Source organism: Eriocheir sinensis, chromosome 42 (assembly GCF_024679095.1).
Source record: "Eriocheir sinensis breed Jianghai 21 chromosome 42, ASM2467909v1, whole genome shotgun sequence".
NCBI lineage: Eukaryota > Metazoa > Arthropoda > Malacostraca > Decapoda > Varunidae > Eriocheir > Eriocheir sinensis.
The window spans coordinates 9,136,895-9,158,397 of NC_066550.1; the positions used below are offsets into that span (position 1 = coordinate 9,136,895).

At 43.9% G+C, this 21,503-nt stretch overlaps 1 long non-coding RNA gene across 50 annotated transcripts in view; it reads left to right on the top strand.

The window, feature by feature from the left end:
• The window catches only part of LOC127009938 (uncharacterized), a 41,255-nt gene that overhangs the window by 466 nt on the left and 19,286 nt on the right, over nucleotides 1–21,503 (top strand). For all 50 annotated transcript variants that reach the window (XR_007762577.1, XR_007762578.1, XR_007762598.1 and 47 more), the window contains exons 1-6: nucleotides 1–504; nucleotides 9,214–9,358; nucleotides 11,228–11,392; nucleotides 13,523–13,616; nucleotides 15,913–16,083; nucleotides 21,231–21,328. The exon at nucleotides 1–504 is cut by the window's left edge and continues 466 nt beyond it. This is a non-coding gene — a long non-coding RNA (uncharacterized LOC127009938). The remainder of the gene's footprint in view (nucleotides 505–9,213; nucleotides 9,359–11,227; nucleotides 11,393–13,522; nucleotides 13,617–15,912; nucleotides 16,084–21,230; nucleotides 21,329–21,503) is intronic.

Consider the following 21,503-nt stretch of genomic DNA (forward strand, 5'->3'; position numbering starts at 1 on the left):
CTCAGCCATGACCTACGATTCCAACCCCGCTGAATCCACACTACGCAAGATCGAAGCATATGACCTTGCACCTTCAGCCAATCCTACAACAACTACCATGCCCTCTACAGCAAAGGAACCCTGGGAGAAGGAGTACAGGATCCCCACCACGACCCTCCCCCACCACTATGACCTGTATCTCCACCCTGACCTCGATTCTGGGGACTTCAGCGGTCGGGTCACCATCCGCATCGGCGTGACTTCACCTATGAATTACTTGTTGGCGCACGTGAAGAAGCTCAACGTAACCTTCACCTCGCTGCAGAAGGAGGGTGAGAGAGGGCGGGAGGAGGTGGAGGTGGAGAGGGCGTTTGAGTACGAGCCCAATCAGTTCTGGGTTGTCGCCCCTCGCCGCGCCCTCCACCCCGGTAACTACTCCCTGACGCTCCACTTCTCCGGCACCCTCACTGGCTCCATCGTGGGATTCTACAGGAGCGTTTACACCACAGCGGCCGGAGAGAAGAGGTGAGTGAGCAAGGGGTATGGAAGAAGGGAGATGGAGGTGAACTGATGATAAGGGGGTGGAGGCATGGGAGATGAAAGAGGTGGTGTAAAGGGGGATAGAGGAATGGGAGAAGGAAGAGTGGAACAGATGATAAGGGGGTGCAGGGATGGGAGATGGAAGAGGTGGTGTAAAGGGGAATAGAGGAATGGGAGAAGAAAGAAGAGATGGGAGAAGGAAGAGGTGAACAGATGATAAGGGGATAAAGGGATGGAATGAGAAAGCAGGTGGAAGGATGGGAGAAGAGTGAGGAAAGGGGAAAGAAGTGAGGAAGGGAGGTAAGGGAAAGAATAGGAATGGAATGAACGAAAGGTTGTAAAAGATCCCTGGATACTATGGGTGGGTCAATCATATGGGATGGAGGGAGGGATGGGAGAAGAGATGGGAAGGGGAGAGAGGCATAAATGGGACGGTAAACAATGAAGAAGGGAGAGAAAGTAGGAATGGGGAATGCAGACAATGAGAGGAGGGAAGAAGATGATACTGAATAGATAGAGGAGGAGGAATGGGAAGAGAAAGGGTTGGTGGGACAGGAGAGGAGGAAGAAATGGGGAACGGAGAACTTTAGTAAAAAAAAAAAAAAGATATTGGATAGAACAGGTTGAGAAGAGGTGAGTAGGGAGGGAGAGGAAGAAATGGGAGAAGAAAGAGTAGGGGAGAGGTAGAAGGGACGGGAATATAAGTGAGGAATGGAGGGAAGGAAAAAATAGGGCATAAGATTAATGAGATTGGTCCTGGAGAGAGAATAGGTAAACAGGGGAGTGGAGGATGGGAGGGAAAGAGGAAGAAGTAGAAGGGGAGAAGGAGAAAGGGAGGGGAAGAGATAGGAGAGGTGAGGAGAAGGGGGTTAAGAAAGTGAAGGGAAAGGGAGAAAAATGACAAGGGAGGAAAATGGGAATGAGGGAGAAAATGACGAAGGAAAGGACGAAGAGAGAGGGAGAAGAGGAGGAGGAGGAGAAGAGTAGAGAGATTGACGAAGATGAGGGAGATGAGAGAGAGAGAGAAAGGACGAAAAGGTGAGACGTGGGGGGGGGGAGAGAGAGAGAGAGAGAGAGAGAGAATCACGCTCGCCGCCACACAATAAGCGCTTTAACCTCTTCCCGTTTTCTTTCATATATTACGTTTTCTTTCTCTTCCCGTTTTCTTCCGTTTTTCACATTTTCCTCTTTATTTCACTTTCTTTCGCTTTTTCCTAATTTCTCTTCACTTCCGTCTCCCGTTTATCTAATTTTCTCATGTTTCTCCTTTCTTTTATTTATTTTCTTTATTTTTTCTTGTTTCTCCTTTCGTTTTCTTTTGTTTATTTATTTTTCTCTCGTTTTTATTTTCGTTTGCTCTCGTTTATCACCTTTTCTTTTGTTTCCCTTTTCGTTATTTTCCTATTTTTCACATTTCCTTGTTTCTCTTCCTGTTTTCTTTCTTTTTTTCATACTATCTCTTATTTTTCCTTCTCTTTTCCTTCGTTTATTTCATTTTCTCCTATTTCTCCTTTCGTCTCTTTTCGTTTTACACATTTTATCATTTATCTCTCTCTCTCTCTCTCTCTCTCTCTCTCTCTCTCTCTCTCTCTCTCTCTCTCTCTCTCTCTCTCTCTCTCTCTCTCTCTCTCTCTCTCTTCATACCTGTTGGCTTTCTCCTTACCTCAAGTTCACCTGTTGATCCGCATTGCTCTTTTTAAATCTCTAATTCTATATCCTTGTTATACGTACATTATTATTATTTTACTTCCATTTACACAATATATCTTTTTTTTTCATGTAAAGCCTTTCATATTTTGTCTACTTTCTTTTCCGACGATTTTACTTTCACGTTATTTTTTCATACTATTTAATTTTTTTGGTAGTTTATTTTCCTATCTTTTTTTTTTTTTTTTTTTGCTCGTTTCGTAATTCTTGCCTAATACTCTTCACCATTATTATTATTATTATTATTATTATTATTATTATTATTATTATTATTATTATTATTATTATTATTATTATTATTATTATTATTATTATTATTATTATTATTACACATTGATATCATTTCTAGTTTCATTGTTATATTCTTTTTTTTTTCAGTATTATCTTTATGCATCTTTTATCAACCTCATAAAGTATTCAAAGAGGCAAACTAAAGAGTATAGATGGAAACAGAGTAGTAGTAGTAGTAGTAGTAGTAGTAGTAGTAGTAGTAGTAGTAGTAGCTGCATTAGTTGTACAGAGATAGGAAAAGAAGAAGAAAAATAAAAGAAGATGGAGGAGGAGGAGAAGAAGAAGAAGGAGGAAGAGGGGGTAGAATCATAATTGCAAGGAAGATGATGATGACGATGAACGAAAAGAAAAAAAGAAGAAAAAGAAGATGGAGGAGGAGGAGAAGAAGAAGAAGGAGGAAAAGAAGGAGGTAGAATCATAATATCAAGAAAGATGATGATGACGATGAACAAAAAAAAAGACGCAGAAGATGAAGATAACGAAAAGGAAAAATAGGAAAAGGAGAAAGACGAAACAGGATAATGATGGTGAAGAGGATAGTTTGGATAAAAGGCAGGATGGTGATGATGGTGAAGATGATGGAGAAGAAGAGAAAAAGAAGAAGGAAATGGAAGATAAAACAAGATAAAGATAGAGAAAAGAATGGTGTTGATAATAGTGATGATGGAGGAGGAGAAAAAGAAAAGGAGAAATAGAGAAAGAAGAAGATGGAAAATAAGAATGAAGAGAAAATAAGATAAAAAATAGCAAAAATTGTGTTGATGCGAGTGATGGCGGTGATGATGGTGAGGGTGAGGGTAAAAGAAGGAAGAGGATGCAAGATAATGATGGTGAAAATAATGGTGGTGATAATAGCCGATGATGATGGGGGTGATGATGATGATGGTGAGGATAAAAGAAGGAAGAGGATGCAAGATAATGATCGTGAAAATAATGGTGGTGATAACAGCCGTAGTGGTGATGATGGGGGTGATGATGGTGGTGATGATGGGGGTGATGATGATGACTCACTCCCCACAAGGACGAGGGGAGACTCATTGCCTGCATTTACCTGAGAGGGACGCCCACCTGTATTGTTTTGGCCTTACCTGTAATTACGGCGTGGGTGTGTGGGAGGGAGAGGGAGGGAGGGGGGAAGGGAAGGGATGAAAGAGTGGGTGGATGAAAGGAAAGGGGAAGATAGAGAGGAAGAATGGAGAGGAGGAGGAGGGAAGGAAATGGAAAAGGAAGAAGAGGGAAGGGATGAAAGGAGAGGAAAGGAGAAGATAGAGAGTAGGAGGAAGGAAGGAAATGGAAAAGAAAGAACAGGGAAGGGAAGATAAAGAGGGTTGGAAAGAGGGAAAAGAATAAAGATGGGAGGGAGAGAAGAGGAAGAAAGGAGAAAGATAAATGAGTATAGCAGAATGGAAATAAAGATGAAGAAGAAGAAAGGAGGATAAAATGGAAGGAAGAAAAGAAGGGAGGAGGAAACTGAGGAGATAAGTAAATGGGAGAGGAGAGAAGGAAGGAAATGTGAGGGAAGGGAGAGATAAGGAGGAAGAATGGAAAGGGAGATGGAGGAGGGAGGAGTTGAAAAATTTGGGTGATTGAGAAGAGAGGAAGGAGGGAGATAAACAGTAATAGATAGGGAAGGAGAAAAGGGATTGGGAGGGAAGAGGAAGAAAGGAAGGAAGAGATGAAAGAAGAGGAGAAAAGAAGAAAGATTGGGATAAGAAATGAGGGAAAAGGGAGAGATGGAATAGGAAGAGAAAGAGGAAGAAAGGAAGATTTGAAAGAAGAGAAAAGGGAGATTGAGGGGAGGCGAAGAAGGGAAAGCACAGAATAGAAGGGAGAAGGAAGAGAGGAAAGGGAGAGGGGAGGAAAGGGGTCTGAGGGAGAAAGAGGTAAGAATGAGGAATGGGAGAGAGGAAATAAAGGAAGGAAGAGGAGAAGAAAGGAAGAAGATAAGTTAGCAGAGTTGTTTGTCGGATATGACTCTCTCTCTCTCTCTCTCTCTCTCTCTCTCTCTCTCTCTCTCTCTCTCTCTCTCTCTCTCTCTCTCTCTCTCTCTCTCTCTCTCTCTCTCTCTCTCTCTCTCTCTCTCTCTCTCTCTCTCTCTCTCTCTCTCTCTCTCTCTCTCTCTCTAATAGTTTTCCGTGTTATGTTTTGTTTTTACCTCCTCCTCCTCCTCTTCCTCCTCCTCCTCCTCCTCCTCCTCCTCCTCCTCCTCCTCCTCCTCTTCCTCTTACCTGGAATTAAAGTCACCTGAGAAACTAGGAAAATATTGAGAGAGAGAGAGAGAGAGAGAGAGCGCTCCCCTGAATACAAATTATACTACGGTTCATATTTTTTCTTATCTACCATCCATCTCTCTCTCTCTCTCTCTCTCTCTCTCTCTCTCTCTCTCTCTCTCTCTCTCTCTCTCTCTCTCTCTCTCTCTCTCTCTCTCTCTCTCTCTCTTCATACCTGTTGGCTTTCTCCTTACCTCCAGTTTACCTGTTGATCCGCATTGCTCCTCCTCTTCCTCCTCCTCCTCTTCTTCCTCCTCCTTATTTTATCTTAATTTATACATTTTTCTTTTTCTTTTTTCAATCTTTTCTTCCTCCCTTTTTTCTTCAGTTCCTATTCTTCTTCCCTCCTCCTCCTCCTCCTCCTCCTCCTCCTCCTCCTCCTCCGTAACTTCTCTAATTTCTTCCTTCACTTCTTCATCGTTTCCTAATAGGTTACAACCTCTCCCTTCCTTCCTTTCCTCTCTCCTTCCTTTCCTCCATTCTTCTCTCCACCCCTCCCTTCTCTCCCTCCCTCCCTCCTTCCATACGTCACCTGCCACATTCCTTCTCCATCATATTCTTCCCTCCCTCCCTCCCTCTCTCCCTCCCTCCCTTCCTTACCTTCCTCCCTTCTCTCATTTAATTCTTCCTTCCTTCACTTCCTCCTTCATTCGGTTTTCTGCCTCTTTCATCTTTTTTTTATTTCTTCTTCTTTCTTCTTTTCCTTCTCTTCTTATTTGCATTGTTGAGTTTTTTTATTTTTTATTCTTTCCCTCTTCAATCTCTTCTTCCCTTCCTTCTTTCTTTTTCTTCCTTCCTTCCTTCCTTCCTCTTCTTCCTTCCTTCCTTCCTTCCTTCCTTTCTTCTCTCCTTTCTTCGCTTCCTTCCTTTCCTTTCCCTTTTTTTCCTTTTATCCTTCCTTCCCTTCTTCCTTTCCTTCTTTCTCCTCTTTCCTATCTCTTTCTTTCCTTCCTTCCCTTCGTTCCTTCCTTCCTTTCTTTTCCTTGTTTTTCTTTTCTCCTTCCGTCTCTCCCTTCCTTCCTTCCTTCCCTTCTTCCTTTTCTTCTTTCTCTCCTTTCTCTCTCTCCTTCCTTCCTTTCCTTCCTTCCTTCCTTTCCTTTACCGTTTCAATTTTAAGTCTACGCCCCCAGCAAATTCCTTTCCTCCATAACTCCTTCCCTCCCGCCCTCCCTCCTTCCCTCCCTCCCTCCCTCCTTCCCTCCATCCTTCCTTCCTTCCCTCCCGCCCTCCTTCCTTCCCTCCCTCCCTCCCTCCTTCCCTCCATCCTTCCTTCCTTCTCCTTCTCCCTTCCTTCTTCATCTCCATCATCTATCCCTTCTTTCCTTAATTCCTTCCTTCCTCCCTTTCTCTCATTTCATATTTTCTTCCTTGCCTCTCTTCGTTATTTTCTTGTCTTCTTTCTTCCTCCTTTCGTTATTTTCTTCATTTCATTTATTCGCTTTCTTCTCTCTGTTTTCTTCCTTTCCTTTTTTTTCTTCTTTTCTGATTTTCTTTCTTCCTCCTTTTTTTCCTCCCTTTCTTTCTTTTGCTTTTTTCCCTTTCCTTTTTCTCTTTATTTTCCTCTTCCTTTTCTTATGTATTCCGTTTCTGTCTTCCTTTCTTCTTTTCTCCTTTCTTTCCTCTTCCTTTTTTTCCTCTTCCTTTTTTTTTCGTTTGTCTTCATTTCTTTTTTCCTTTATTTTCTCTTCTTTATTCCTTCGTTTCTTTTTCTTCTTTTTGCATTTTCTTCCTTCCTTTCTTCCTTTCTTCCTCATTAATTTCCTTTACTCTTGTCCCCTTTTCCTGCTCCTCCTCCTCTATCCACTCCTCCACCTCCTCATCCACCACCTCCATTCTTCTCCCTTCTCTCTCTTTCATCTCTTCCACCTTCTTCCACTACGTCATCTCCACCACCTCCGCTTCCTCCACCTTATAATACCACCCAGCAACTCCCAGCTTCCACCTCCTCCTCTTATCTCCACATTCCACACCGTCCTCCCATCTTCCACTTCATCTCCTCCACCACCACCAGAATTGCAACTGTGTCCTGTCTGTCTGTATGTGTCTCTCTCTCTCTCTCTCTCTCTCTCTCTCTCTCTCTCTCTCTCTCTCTCTCTCTCTCTCTCTCTCTCTCTCTCTCTCTCTCTCTCTCTCTCTCTCTCTCTCTCTCTCTCTCTCTCTCTCATACATAGTAACAACTTCATCACTATTCACCATCATCATTTCATCACCATTACATCACCATTACATCACCATTACATCACCATTACATTACATCACCATTACATCACCATTTCATCACCATTTCATCACCATTACATCACCATTTCATCACCATTTCATCACCATTACATCACCATTACATCACCATTACATCACCATTTCATCACCATTACATCACCATTTCATCACCATTACATCACCATTACATCACCATTACATCACCATTACATCACCATTACATCACCATTTCATCACCATTACATCACCATTACATCACCATTTCATCACCATTACATCACCATTACATCACCATTTCATCACCATTACATCACCATTTCATCACCATTACATCACCATTACATCACCATTTCATCACCATTACATCACCATTTCATCACCATTTCATCACCATTTCATCACCATTACATCACCATTACATTACATCACCATTACATCACCATTTCATCACCATTACATCACCATTTCATCACCATTACATCACCATTTCATCACCATTTCATCACCATTACATCACCATTTCATCACCATTTCATCACCATTTCATCACCATTACATCACCATTACATCACCATTACATCACCATTACATCACCATTTCATCACCATTTCATCACCATTACATCACCATTTCATCACCATTACATCACCATTTCATCACCATTTCATCACCATTACATCACCATTACATCACCATTTCATCACCATTTCATCACCATTTCATCATCATTTCATCACCATTTCATCACCATTACATCACCATTATATCATCATTTCATCACCATTTCATCACAATTTCATCACCATTACATCACCATTTCATCACCATTTCATCACCATTTCATCATCATTTCATCACCATTACATCACCATTACATCATCATTTCATCACCATTTCATCACCATTTCATCACCATTTCATCACCATTTCATCACCATTTCATCACCATTTCATCACCATTACATCACCATTTCATCACCATTTCATCACCATTACATCACCATTACATCACCATTACATCACCATTACATCACCATTTCATCACCATTTCATCACCATTACATCACCATTTCATCACCATTTCATCACCATTACATCACCATTACATCACCATTACATCACCATTACATCACCATTACATCACCATTTCATCACCATTTCATCACCGTTTCATCACCGTTTCATCACCATTTCATCACCATTTCATCACCATTACATCACCATTTCATCACCATTTCATCACCATTTCATCACCATTTCATCACCGTTTCATCACCGTTTCATCACCATTTCATCACCATTTCATCATCATTACATCACCGTTTCATCACCATTTCATCACCATTTCATCACCATTTCATCACCATTTCATCACCATTTCATCACCATTACATCACCATTTCATCACCATTTCATCACCATTTCATCACCATTACATCACCATTACATCACCATTTCATCACCATTTCATCACCATCTTCATCACCACCATCACCATCACCACCACCAATAGTTCATCACCACTTTTTTTTCTTCCTTTCTTCCTTCATTCCTTATATTCTTCCTTTCTTTTCTTCTCTTTCTTCTTTCTTTGCTTTCTTCCTTTCTCCTCTTCTCCTTTCTTTCCTCATTCTCTTTCCTCTTTATGTATTTCGTTTCTGTCTTTCTTTCTTCTTTTCTCTTTTATTTTCTCTCTTTCTCTTTATTCCTTCGTTTCGTTTTTCTTCTCCCTTTTTTCACTTTCTTCCTTTCTTTCTTATTCATTTCTTTTACTCATGTCTCCTTCTTCTTCTGTTTATTCACCACTTTCTTATCCTCATCATTTTTTTTCTTTCATCACTCCTTTCTCTTTTTTCTTTCTATTTCCTCCTCCTTCTCTTCATCCTCCACCTCCTTATCCTCATCCTTTCTTTCTTTCATCACTTTCCTCTCCTTTTTTTCTTCCTTCCTTCCTTCCTTCCTTCCTTTCTTCCTTTCTTTCGTATTTCGTTTACTCCTGTCTTCTCCTTCTGTTCATCCTCCTCCTCCTTATCTTTCATCACTTTTCCTCTCCTCTTTTTCTTCCTTCCCTCTTTCCTTTCTTTATTTCCTTTACTCCTGTCTCCTCCTCCTCCTTCTATTCATCCTCCACCTCCTTATCCTTATCCTCCTTTCTTTCATCACCACTTCATCACTACCACTCACCACCACCACTATCACCACACAGGTCCATCGCCACCAGCAAGTTCCAGCCCACAGACGCCCGCAGTGCCTTCCCGTGCTTCGATGAGCCTTCCTTCAAGAGCACTTTCACCACTACCCTCGTCAGGCCGTCGGAAGGGTACATCGCACTCTCCAACATGCCCGTCCAGGTGAGGGGTAGGGAGGACAGGTAGACAGGTAGACGCGATATATTCTGTCCCTTCAACTTTTCTTTATTTTATTTTCAAGGGCTATCAGTTTTTTTTTATCTGCTCTTCATTCTTTTCTTTTTTTTCTCCTTCTTTTCTTCATTCTTCATTCCTTCTTTACCGCCCTTTTTTTTGTCCCTCCTTTTCTTTCCTCATTTTGTTCTTCTCCCTTTCTTTGTTTCCTTCTGTTCTTTCTTTATTCTTTCTTCTCGTCTCCCTTCCTCTTTTCCTTCTTTCCCTCCCTTTTTTTGTCCCTCCTTTTCTTTCTTCCTTTTGTCCTTCTCCCTTTCATTGCTTCCTTCTGTTCTTCCTTTATTCTTTCTTTGCTCTCTGGTTCCCTTCATCTTTTCCTTCTTTTCTTCATTCCTTCCTAATGTTATCTTCTATCCTACTTCTCCGTCTCCCTTTCTCTTTTCCTTCTTTCCTTCCTTCCTTCCTCCCTTATCTTTCATCACTTTTCCTCTCTTTCTTTGCTCTCTGGTTCCCTTTATCTTTTCCTTCTTTTATTCCTTCCTTCCTAATTTTATCTTCCATCTTACCTCTCCGTCTCCCTTCCTCTTTCCTTCCTTCCTTCCTTCCTTCCTCCAAAAGCATCTGGGAATAGGATCCTAACTTACCCCCTTTACCAGAGCGGGACGAAGCACACTAACACCAGACAGACGGAGGGGAGGAGAACATTAGGAAAGGCCTTTGTTCTACCCTTGACTAATACTATCTGAAGACTATGATGCGCAGGTGGGAGGGGCGTGACAGGTGAGGGGGCGAGGCGTGCAGGTGACTAACTTACCTGTGATAGAGAGAAAAAGTAAACAGGATAATGGGTTTGGGAGACATGTGTGTGCATTCGTGGTGGAGGAGATGGTGATGGTATAGTGGAGAAGGTGGAGATGACCCTCTTCTTCTTCCTCTTCCTCCATCATGTCCTCTTTTCTTCCTCTTTGTTTTATCCACCATCACCATCATCTTCTACCTATTTTTTTTTTTACATTAGGGGAAACAGCTCAAGGGAAAAAAAGAGGAAATAATAGTGAAAAAAATAGGCTTCTTCTTCCTCATCCACCTTCCTCATCACCCCCATCATCTTCTACCTTCGTTTTTTTTTTTTACGTTAGAGAAAACAGCTCAAGGCAAAAAAAAAAAGGAAACAATAATGAAAGAAATGCCCGCTTCTTCTTCCTCATCCTTCTTCCTCATCCCACCATCATCATCTTCTTCCTCTTCCTTCTTCATCATTCCCTATTTTTTTCATTCATCTCATACCAACCATCATCACTACCATCATCTTCTACTTATCTGCTACTTCCCCTTCCTCTTCTCTTCCCCCTTCATCAATCCCTCTTCTTTCCCCTCATCATCATCAAAATCACCACTACTTTCTCCTTCTTCTTCCTCTTCCTTCTTCATCAATCCCTCTTTTTTTCCCCTCGTCATCATCAAAATCACCACTTTCTCCTTCTTCTTCCTCTTTCTTCTTCATCAATCCCTCTTTTTTTCCCCTCGTCATCATCAAAATCACCACTTTCTCCTTCTTCTTCCTCTTTCTTCTTCATCAATCCCTCTTTTTTTCCCCTCATCATCATCAAAATCATCACCACTTTCTCCTTCTTCTTCCTCTTCCCCCTTCATCAATCCCTCTTCTTTCCCCTCATCATCATCAAAATCACCACACCTTTCTTCTTCTTCCCCTTCATCTATCCCTCCTTTTCTTCCCTCTTTCCATATCCACCACCCCCACCTCCCCCACCCCATCTTCCCCTTCCTCATTCCCCGCCATCAACCCTATTACCACCACCATCATCACCATCACCTTCTTCATCCTCTCCTGCGCAGACCGAGACCCCAGACGCCCCTCGGCCCGGCCTGACGGAGGTGTTGTTCAAGAAGTCGGTGCCCATGGTGACCTACCTCGCCTGCTTCATCGTCTGCGACTTCAAATACGTGGAGGCCCTCACCAAGGACCAGAAGCCCTTCAGAGTGTATGCCACGCCGGACCAGGTGCGTGGGGAAGGGGGAGGGGGAGGGAAGGGAAAGTAGAAAGGATGTAAAAAGCGGGGAGATGGAGGGAGGGAGGGAGGGAGGGGAAGGTAGAGACTGCAGTGTTGTCAAATTATCGCACTCATCGCCGGACCAGGTGCGTGGGGGAGGGGGAAGGGAAAGGGAAAGTAGAAAGGATGCAAAAGGAGATGGAGGGGAGGGAGGAAGGAAGAGGGAGACTGCAGTGTTGTCAAATTATCGTACTCATCGCCGGACCAGGTGCGTGGGGAAGGGGGAGGGAAGGAGGAAAGTGAAAAAGATGTAAAAAGTAGGGGAGATGGAGGTAGGAAGGGAAGGGTAGAGGGGAAGGTAGAGACTGCAGTGTTGTCAAATTATCGCACTCATCGCCGGACCAGGTGCGTGGGGGAGGGAAAGGGAAAGTAGAAAGGATGCAAAAAGAGGGGAGATGGAGTGTCAAATTATCGCACTCATCGCCGGATCAGGTGCGTGGGGGAGGGGGAAGGGAAAGGGAAAGTAGAAAGGATGCAAAAAGAGGGGAGATGGAGGGAGGGAGGGAGGGAGGGGAAGGTAGAGACTGCAGCGTTGTCAAATTATCGTACTCATCGCATTTCATTTCCGAAGTTGCTGACCGATAACTATAACAACAAAGAACGAAAAACATCAATATTCAACAGTTTTAGCACTAACTTTAATTTTCTCACGTTACTTGTGTAGGTACGAGAGTATGTGGCAAAAAAATGATAGATACGATATGTGGTTAATACGATAATTTGGCAACGCTGGTAGAGAGAGAGGTATGTGGAAAGGGAGGGAGGGTGGGGAAGAGGGGAAGGGAAGAAGATAGATGTATGGGAAGGGAGGAGAAGGGAGGAAGGGAAGGAGGGGAGAAGAAGGGAAGGTAGAGGGACAGGTGTGAATGAGAAGGTAGGAGGGAAGGTTTGAAAGGAAAGGGAGGCAGGGTGTGTGAAAGGGAGAGGCAGGGAGACCAATATGTACGGGAAGGGAGGGAGGGGAAGGGAGGGAAACATGGAAATGCAGGCAACAGAAAGACTATTGGCTCATTACGAGGTGCCCGCTCTGGTCAGTCACTTGGGGCCTGGGGAGCAGATGAAAGCACCTCAGTATTCAGTTTACTCTTGAACAACGAAATGACGGTCGATTCGATTTTTGAAGTTGATGGTATTCGCATTTACTACTTCTGAGGGAAGATTGTTCCAGTGGCGGATGACTCGGTTTGAAAAGAAACTCCTTCCAATGTTTGTGTTACATCGACTCGCTTGACTTAAGGTTGAGATCATTTTCGTGGCGCGTCGTTGAACCCTTTCCAGTAAATCAATGTCTCTTTTGTAATTGGGATATAAAAACTGTACTGCATACTCGAGGTGTGGTTTTACGGGCTGACCATGGAATTACACAAAGTTAACATTACGTCTGGCGTTTTACACTCCAATTTCCTCGCTATGAACCCGAGCACAGTGTTGGCTTTGTTATATAATTTTTCTGCAGTGCTTCGCGTGTTTCAGGTCACTGCTGATGGTGACCCAGAGATAAGGGAGGGAGGGGACTGGCGATAGTTTTTTATTCCTTCTTTTTTTACATCAGAGGAAGCAGACAAGAGCAAAAAAAAAAAAAAAAAAAACTCCGGAAAAATAAAGACTGCAAAATACTGCTGACCTAAAAACAAAGAAAAAGCGATGGAAGGAAAGGGGGAAGGGAGAGAGGGAAGGGGAGAGAAGAGGGGAAGGAAGGGTAAGTGTGTGTGTATTGGAAAAGGGGGGAGGAAGTGTGTGTGTGTGTGTGTGTGTGTGTGTGTGTGTGTGTGTGTGTGTGTGTGTGTGTGTGTGTGTGTGTGTGAGGGGAAGGTAGGGAGATAAATTGATGATTGAAGTTTTGAAGAATAATGAAACTTTTGCCATTTTTCACAGACGCATATTGAATCTTTGTTGTTGTTGTTGTTGTTGTCTAGTCCATGTTATGTATGATTAATCTCTCTCTCTCTCTCTCTCTCTCTCTCTCTCTCTCTCTCTCTCTCTCTCTCTCTCTCTCTCTCTCTCTCTCTCTCTCTCTCTCTCTCTCTCTCTCTCTCTCTCTCTCTCTCTCTCTCTCTCTCTCTCTCTCTCTCTCTCTCAGATCAACAGGGCCAATTACTCGCTAGATTTGGGCGTCAGCGTTTTAAATTACTTCGAGGATTATTTCAAGGTCAAGTACCCGCTTCCGAAACAAGGTAAGTACTCTCTCTCTCTCTCTCTCTCTCTCTCTCTCTCTCTCTCTCTCTCTCTCTCTCTCTCTCTCTCTCTCTCTCTCTCTCTCTCTCTCTCTCTCTCTCTCTCTCTCTCTCTCTCTCTCTCTCTCTCTCTCTCTCTCTCTCTCTCTCTCTCTCTCTCTCTCACTTATTCCATTTCCTCCTTTCCTTCCTCTCCTTCCTTCTTCCGTTTCCTCTTATTTTTTTCCTCTCTGATTTTCTTTTATTACTTTCCCTCTTCCTCTCTTTCTCTCTTTCTCTTTCCCCTCTGATCCCTCTCTTCCGGTCTTCCTCTCCTCTCTGTCTCCTTCCTTTATCTTTGTTTCTGGTATTTCTATTATTCATTATTGTGACATCCTTCTCCTCCCTATTCTTACCTTGATGTCATACCTGGCTGGGGCTTAATTAGACTCTCCCATATATATGCACATCTTACCCTTTCAACCCCTTTCACCTGTTCTCCTTTCACTTTTCTCTCGTCTATACTTTCAAAGACCTACCTCTATACCTGTACACACCTGTCTATCCTCCTCTTTATCTTAGGCTACCCCATACCTGTTCAATTACCTGTTTTCCTTCTCTTATACATGCTGGTCAGTCGTAGGTTAACACATGTATACCTCTGTTTATTTATACCTGTTCACACCTGTCTATCCTCCTCCTTACCGTAGATATTCCCATACCTGTTCAATTACCTGTCTTCCTTCTCTTATACATGCTGGTCAGTCGTAGGTTAACACATGTATACTTCTGTTTATTTATACCAATGCACACCTGTCTATCCTCCCCACCTTAAATTACCCCATACCTGTTGATCTACCTGTTCTTTATCTCTTATACACATGCTAGTCAGTCGTAGATTAACACATGTATACCTCTGTTTAATTATACCAATGCGCACCTGTCTATCCTCCTCCCTACCTTAAATTATCCCATACCTGTTAATTTTCCTGTTCTCTATCTCTCGTACACCTGTCCATCCTCCCTACCTTAAATTATTTCCTGTTCTCTATCTCTCGTACACCTGTCCATCCTCCCTACCTTAAATTATCCCATACCTGTTCATCTTCCTGTTCTCTATCTCCCATACACCTGTCTATCCTCCCTACCTTAAATTATCCCATACCTGTTCATCTACCTGTCCTCTATCTCCCATACACCTGTCTATCCTCCCTACCTTAAATTATCCCATACCTGTTCATCTTCCTGTTCTCTATCTCTCATTCACCTGTCTATCCTCCCTACCTTAAATTATCCCATACCTGTTCATCTACCTGTCCTCACCACGTCACCCATTTCCCTTCATATCTATCCCAGAATCTTATCACATTACCTTTATTTTATTTACCTTTCCTTCATTCCCTCATGCCATTCATCCTTCACCATTATCATCTCTCCTTTATCTCCCCATTCTTCCATAACTCCCTCTACCCTTTCCACCTCTCTTCCTTTTACACACACACACCCTCCCTCCATGTCTCAACCCCTCCCTTCTTCCCTCTATCCTTCACGCTTTGATACCTCCATCTCTCCGACTCCTTACTTTTTTCCTCCATCTTTCACAGTGTTCAACCTTCCCTACCCTCTCTTATACACATGCTGGTCAGTCATGGCATTCCACATACATAACCTTCCACATAGCCACCTCTCGTCTTTTCCACACACTCTTCCACTCTCTTCCAAAGCCAGGTAGGTGAATGGAGTTGGGGTATAAGGGATGTTGAGGGATATTAGATGTTATAAGAAGGTGGACAGGAGGAGGAGGAGGAGGAGGAGGAGAGGGCTGGAGAAGGGGGGAAGGAGGAGAAAGGGAGAGTCTCATTTTTCCACTCAGCCTTGACTCTCTCAAAGCCATTTCTCCTCCTCCCACTCTTGTTTAACTCCCCCAAAGCCGTCTCTCATCTTCCCCTCACACTCTCCCACATCACCCTCATTATGTACCTCCTCTCACACCCTTTTTAGACACCCCTTACTTACACTTACATCTCTCCAATCACACTTAATTCTCCCAAATCCATTTCTCAACCCCCAAACACTCTCCCACACTTTCTGACAGTCCTCTACTCTCTCACACTGCTTCCCTCACACTCTCCCACCCCTCCCTTATTCTGTTGCCATCTCTTACACCCCTTAAACACCCCTTACCTACACTCAGTCACTCACATCTCTCCAATCACCCATAACTCCCCCAAATCCACTTCTCACCCCCCCCACACACACACTCTCCCACACTTCTGACAGTCCTCCACTCCCTCACACTCCTTCCCTCCCTCCACAGACATGATCGCCATCCCGGATTTCATCTCCGGCGCCATGGAGCACTGGGGCCTCATCACCTACCGCGAAGTTAACCTGCTGTACGACGCGCGCGGGTCCTCCTCCTACAACCAGCAGCGCGTGGCGGCGGTGGTGGCGCACGAGCTGGCGCACATGTGGTTTGGGAACTTGGGTGAGTGGGCCGAGGCTTGGGGCGTAAGGGGCGGCTGAAGGAGGTTAAAGGAAGAATGTTTGGGGCTTTTGAGAGGGTGGGTGTGCTGGTGCTGGGGTCGTTATGGGGACCGGTAGCTGCGGGGATCATGTTTCTTAACCCAACCGCTGCGATTGGCACGGATGTGGCCTTCACTGGTAGCCTAGTATTTCTCTGCCTCTGTGGTGGATAGTGGAGTGTTTCCCATGTGGTATGCTGGACTTCCCCTCCCAAGGTGCAGGACTTTACATTTTTCTTCATTGAATTGTAGCAGCCACTTTTTGATCCATTCCTGAAGCTTGGTGATGTCTTTTGGTATAGGAAACCCACAGTCAAGGGGTTAATGGTCCCTCTAAGCGAGAAAAATGAGAAAAAAATCATCACTCACACAAACCATTTCATAATATATATCAACGCATTTGTGATCAGTTTATGCATCATCTATTTTTGGGGTTTTATATCATGGCAAAAATTTGACCCGTCGCTGGTACACGGTAAAGACAAAAAAAATGGCCCGTCGCTGCTACCAGGTTGTGGGAGGTGAGTGGGGTTGAGCTATTGGGGAGATGAGGGGATTAGATGTTATAAGAGGGTGGATATAAGGTATTGGGGTCGTTTTGGGAGGAATAATGTTTTGCGAGTAGGTGAATGAGATTGGGGTATTGGGGAGATGAGGAGGGGATTAGATGTTATAAGAGGGTGGATAGGAAGAGGAGGAGGAGGAGAGGAGGAGAAATGCAGGGCTGGAGAAGGGGCGAAGGAGGAGAAAGGAGGAGGGTACATGTAAAGAGGAGGAGGAGGAGGAGGAGGGAGAAGAAAAAGAAGAGGAGGAAGAGATAGATGTTAAGGTTATTCTGTTAAGGGTTTGTGGGTGGGGTTGGTGAGTCTGTCGGGGTGTTATAAGTGCATCTGGGGTGGTGGGGGTGGGGGGGAGTGTTGTTGTGGGCTAAAGGGGTCGTGGTGACTGGTGAAGTTGAGGTTTGGTATTGGGGTGAAAGTCGGGGTTAAGGTTGTTTTGGTGGTGGGAGTGGTTGTCGTGGGGGGGTATGGTAACCGGGTGGGGGTTCTGGGTTGTCTGGTTGTCGTGGGGATATGGTAACAGGGTGGGTGGTTGGGGGTTGTCATGGGGATATGGTAACAGGATAGGGGGTTCTGGGTTGTCTGGTTGTCGTGGGGGATATGGTAACAGGGTGGGGGTCAGGGGGAGGTTGTCTGGTTGTCGGGGGGGGTATGGTAACAGGGTGGAGATGGGGTGGGTTGTCTGGTTGTCGTGGGGGGTATGGTAACAGGGTGGAGATGGGGTGGGTTGTCTGGTTGTCGTGGGGGGTATGGTAACGGGGTGGAGATGGGGTGGGTTGTCTGGTTGTCGTGGGGGGTATGGTAACAGGGTGGGGTGGGGTTGTCTGGTTGTCGTGGGGGTGTGGTAACAGGGTGGAGATGGGGTGGGTTGTCTGGTTGTCGTGGGGGTATGGTAACAGGGTGGGGGTGGGGGGTTGTCTGGTTGTCGTGGGGGTATGGTAACAGGGTGGAGATGGGTTGGGTTGTCTGGTTGCCGTGGGGGGTATGGTAACAGGGTGGGGTGGGGGGTTGTCTGGTTGTCATGGGGGTGTGGTAACAGGGTGGAGATGGGGTGGGTTGTCTGGTTGTCGTGGGGGTATGGTAACAGGGTGGGGGGTGGGGGGTTGTCTGGTTGTCATGGGGTGTGGTAACAGGGTGGAGATGGGGTGGGTTGTCTGGTTGTCGTGGGGGGGTATGGTAACGGGGTGGGGTGGGGGGTTGTCTGGTTGTCGTGGGTGTGGTAACAGGGTGGAGATGGGGTGGGTTGTCTGGTTGTCAGGGGTATGGTAACAGGGTGGAGATGGGATGGGTTGTCTGGTTGTCAGGGGTATGGTAACGGGGTGGAGATGGGGTGGGCTGTCTGGTTGTCGTGGGGGGTATGGTAACGGGGTGGAGATGGGGTGGGTTGTCTGGTTGTCAGGGGTATGGTAACAGGAGGAGATGGGGTGGGTTGTCTGGTTGTCGTGGGGGTATGGTTGGGGTGTGGGGTGGGTTGTCTGGTTGTCGTGGGGGTATGGTAACAGGGTGGAGATGGGGTGGGTTGTCTGGTTGTCAGGGGGTATGGTGGGGGGGTGTGGGGTGGGTTGTCTGGTTGTCGTGGGGGGGTATGGTAACGGGGTGGGGGTGGGGGGGTTGTCTGGTTGTCGTGGGGGGTATGGTAACAGGGTGGAGATGGGGTGGGTTGTCTGGTTGTCGGGGGGGGGTATGGTGGAGGTGTGTGGGGTGGGTTGTGTGGTTGTGGTGGGCAGACGTGCAGTGTAGCCTATAATATTAAGCTTCAACAATTTTCTTCGACGAATTTTCATCTTTTTTTTTTTTTTTACATATTCAAGGTTATATTAATGATTTCATCCTTCAACTTGCATTCTTCATTCTTTGTTTTCGTCGATATCACATTTCTCATTTTTATTTATTATTTTTTTACGTCAGTTTAACATTTTGCGTTCTAATATTTTTTTCCTTCTTTAAAATCTCATATTCTTGTTTTCTTCCTTTGTCATTCTAACTTTCCCATCGTCTTCATTCGGTTATTATCACCTGCTTTTCATTCTTACACTCTTTCTTTCGTCTATTTCACTTTCTTCATTCTGTCTATTTCATATTCTGCGTTTTCATATTTTTTTTCATTCTTTAATTTTACATTCTCACTTTCTTCAATCCTCAATCTCATTCTTTTTCTTCTTCCGTCAATCTTATATTTCTATTTTTTTTCCTTCTTCAGTCTCATATTCTTCACTATTATTTTCTTCTTCATTCGTACTTTCTTTTTCTTCATTCTTTTTTTTCCTCATTAGTTTATCTCACATTCCTATTTTCTTCCTTCTTCAATCTCACATTCTTCAACATTATTTTCTTCTTCATTCGCAGTATCTTTTTCTTCATTTTTTCTCTTTCTTCACTTATTTATCTCACATTCTTACTTTCTCTCCTCATTCGCCACATTCACATCCGTTTCGCATTTACTTAACAAAACACTAATTAAAAAAAACAATATAATATCCTTGATTTCCTTCACCCGCAAAGACTATCGTGTTTTCCTATTATACTCAAACAACAAACAAACAAACACACAAATATCACTCAGGTAGAAAGTGTGTGTGGTGTGAAAGTGTGTGTGTGAGTGTGTGTGTGTGTGTGTGTGTGTGTGTGTGTGTGTGTCAGAGTTCAGGTATGGTCACATGTTGAGTTTTATAAGATGAGGGGAGGAGGAGGAGGAGGAAGAGGAGGAGGAGGAGGAGGAGGAGGAGGAGGAGGAGGAGGAGAAGAATGCAATCCTGGAGAGGGGACGAAGGAGAAGGAAGGAGGGAGGTTACATAAGGAGGAGGAGGAGGAGGAGGAGGAAGATTAAAAGTTACAGATGTGAAGAAGAATAGAAGAAGAAGGAGGAAGAAGAGGAGGAGAGGAGAGGAGAGAGAATATACACAAAAACGAGGAAGAGGAGGAGGAGGAGGAGGAAAATGGAAAAGAAAAGAGGAATAACTGAGGAGGAGGAGGAAAAGAAGAAAAGGAGGAGGAGGAGAAGGGAAAATGAGGACAGAACGTTGGGGAGAAAACTAGGAGGAGGAGGAGGAGGAGGAGGAGGAGGAGGAGGAGGTAAGGTAAGTCAATAAAAAAAAGAGAAAGTTATATCATTTGACACACATAGTTTCCTGTCAAGCCTTTTTTTTTTTTTTGCCCTTGACTCCAATTAATTAATCTATTTATTTATTTACTTATTTACTTGTCTATCTATCTGTCTACCTCTGTCTATTTGCTTATCTCCATATTTGTCTACCTTTACCTGTTTATGTTTCTCAAGGCGGCGTCACACAGGGCAAGTTTCATCTTTATCTTCAATATGTTTTCTTCTTCTTCTTCTTCTTTTTCTTTTCATCATCCTCTTCACCCTCGTCTTCTTTTTCGTTCTTTTCTTTTTTCTTTTCTTTCTTCATATATTTTTCTTCTTTCTAAATTTCCTTCCTTCATTCTTTCTTTCTACCTAGTTTTCTTTCTTCTTTCTTTCTTTCTTTGTATATATTTTTTTCTTTCCTTCATTCTTTCTTCATTCCTCTTCTTCTTTTTCTTCTTGTCATCGCCAAACAACAATGTCGTGCATCACTCTGTACTGACCCTGAACCGTTGTGTTGACGCCGCGCTCCGACAACAACAAACACCACGCCAGCATCTCTCCAGCCACTTCACCATGAATCGGAAGGATATTGAAAATTTAGAAGATTGTGCTGCTGCATTGTACGTAATGAATTCTGTGCTACGACTGCAGAAGCGCCGGAAGAGGCAGTGTTCTCCATCCCAACAGTTTATTTACCTCGCGCCAGGCACAGACTCCGCCCAGCATACCATCACAGTCACTTGAGTCTTATAAACAACTTTACACAGTGGACAAATAAACCACAAACACATACTTGCACATGTACGTCGGTTTTTGAAGTTTTACAGTTGACAATTTGAGTAAATATGCACGAATGTCATTTGACCCCGATTTCTCTCAACCAACCAATCAGCCAACCGTTGTCCATCCTTCCCGATCCGCCATATCTTGTTGGTGGTTGTTCATTTTGCCCAACCGCCAACAGAAACGAGCAACATGTTGGGAGAAATTTGTCCTGTGTGACGCCGCCTTAAGTGTGTCTGTTGCTATCTGTGTGTCTGTGTCTGTCTGTTTCTGTTTGTTTGGTTTTGTTTTGTTCTGTTTTTTCTCCTTTCTTTCTCTTTTTCCTTCACGGTTTTTTTCTTAATTTTCTTATTTTTTATCCTTCTCAGTCTTTTTTTCAACCTTCAAAATGTCTTCTTCTTCTTTTCATCATCATCTTCATCATCTTCGTCTTCTTTTTCGTTCTTTTCTTTTTTTCTTTTTCTTAATTTATTTTTCTTCTTTCTAAATTTCCTTCCTTCAGTCTTTCTTTCTACCTAGTTCTTTCTTCTTTCTTTCTTTCTTTGTATTTTCTTTTCTTTCCTTCATTCTTTCTTTATTCCTCTTCTTCTTTTTCTTCTTGTCACCACCACCTCCTGCTCCTCTTCCTCCTCTTCCTCCTCCTCCTCTCGCTCTGAACGTGACCTCGGTTGACCCGCAGTGACCCTGGAGTGGTGGGATGACCTCTGGCTGAACGAGGGCTTCGCGAGCTACATCGAGTACAAGGGCGTGGCTAACTACGAGAAGGATTGGGACATGGTGAGTGGTAGTAGTAGTAGTAGTAGTTGTAGTAGTAGTAGTAGTAGTAGTAGTAGTAATAGTAGTGGCAGTGGTGATAATAGTGGTAGTAGGTGTTGCTGTTTTCGTTATTGTAGTAGTAATTGTAGTAGTAGTAGTAGTAGCAGTGGTAGTAGTAGTAGTAGTAGTAGTAGTA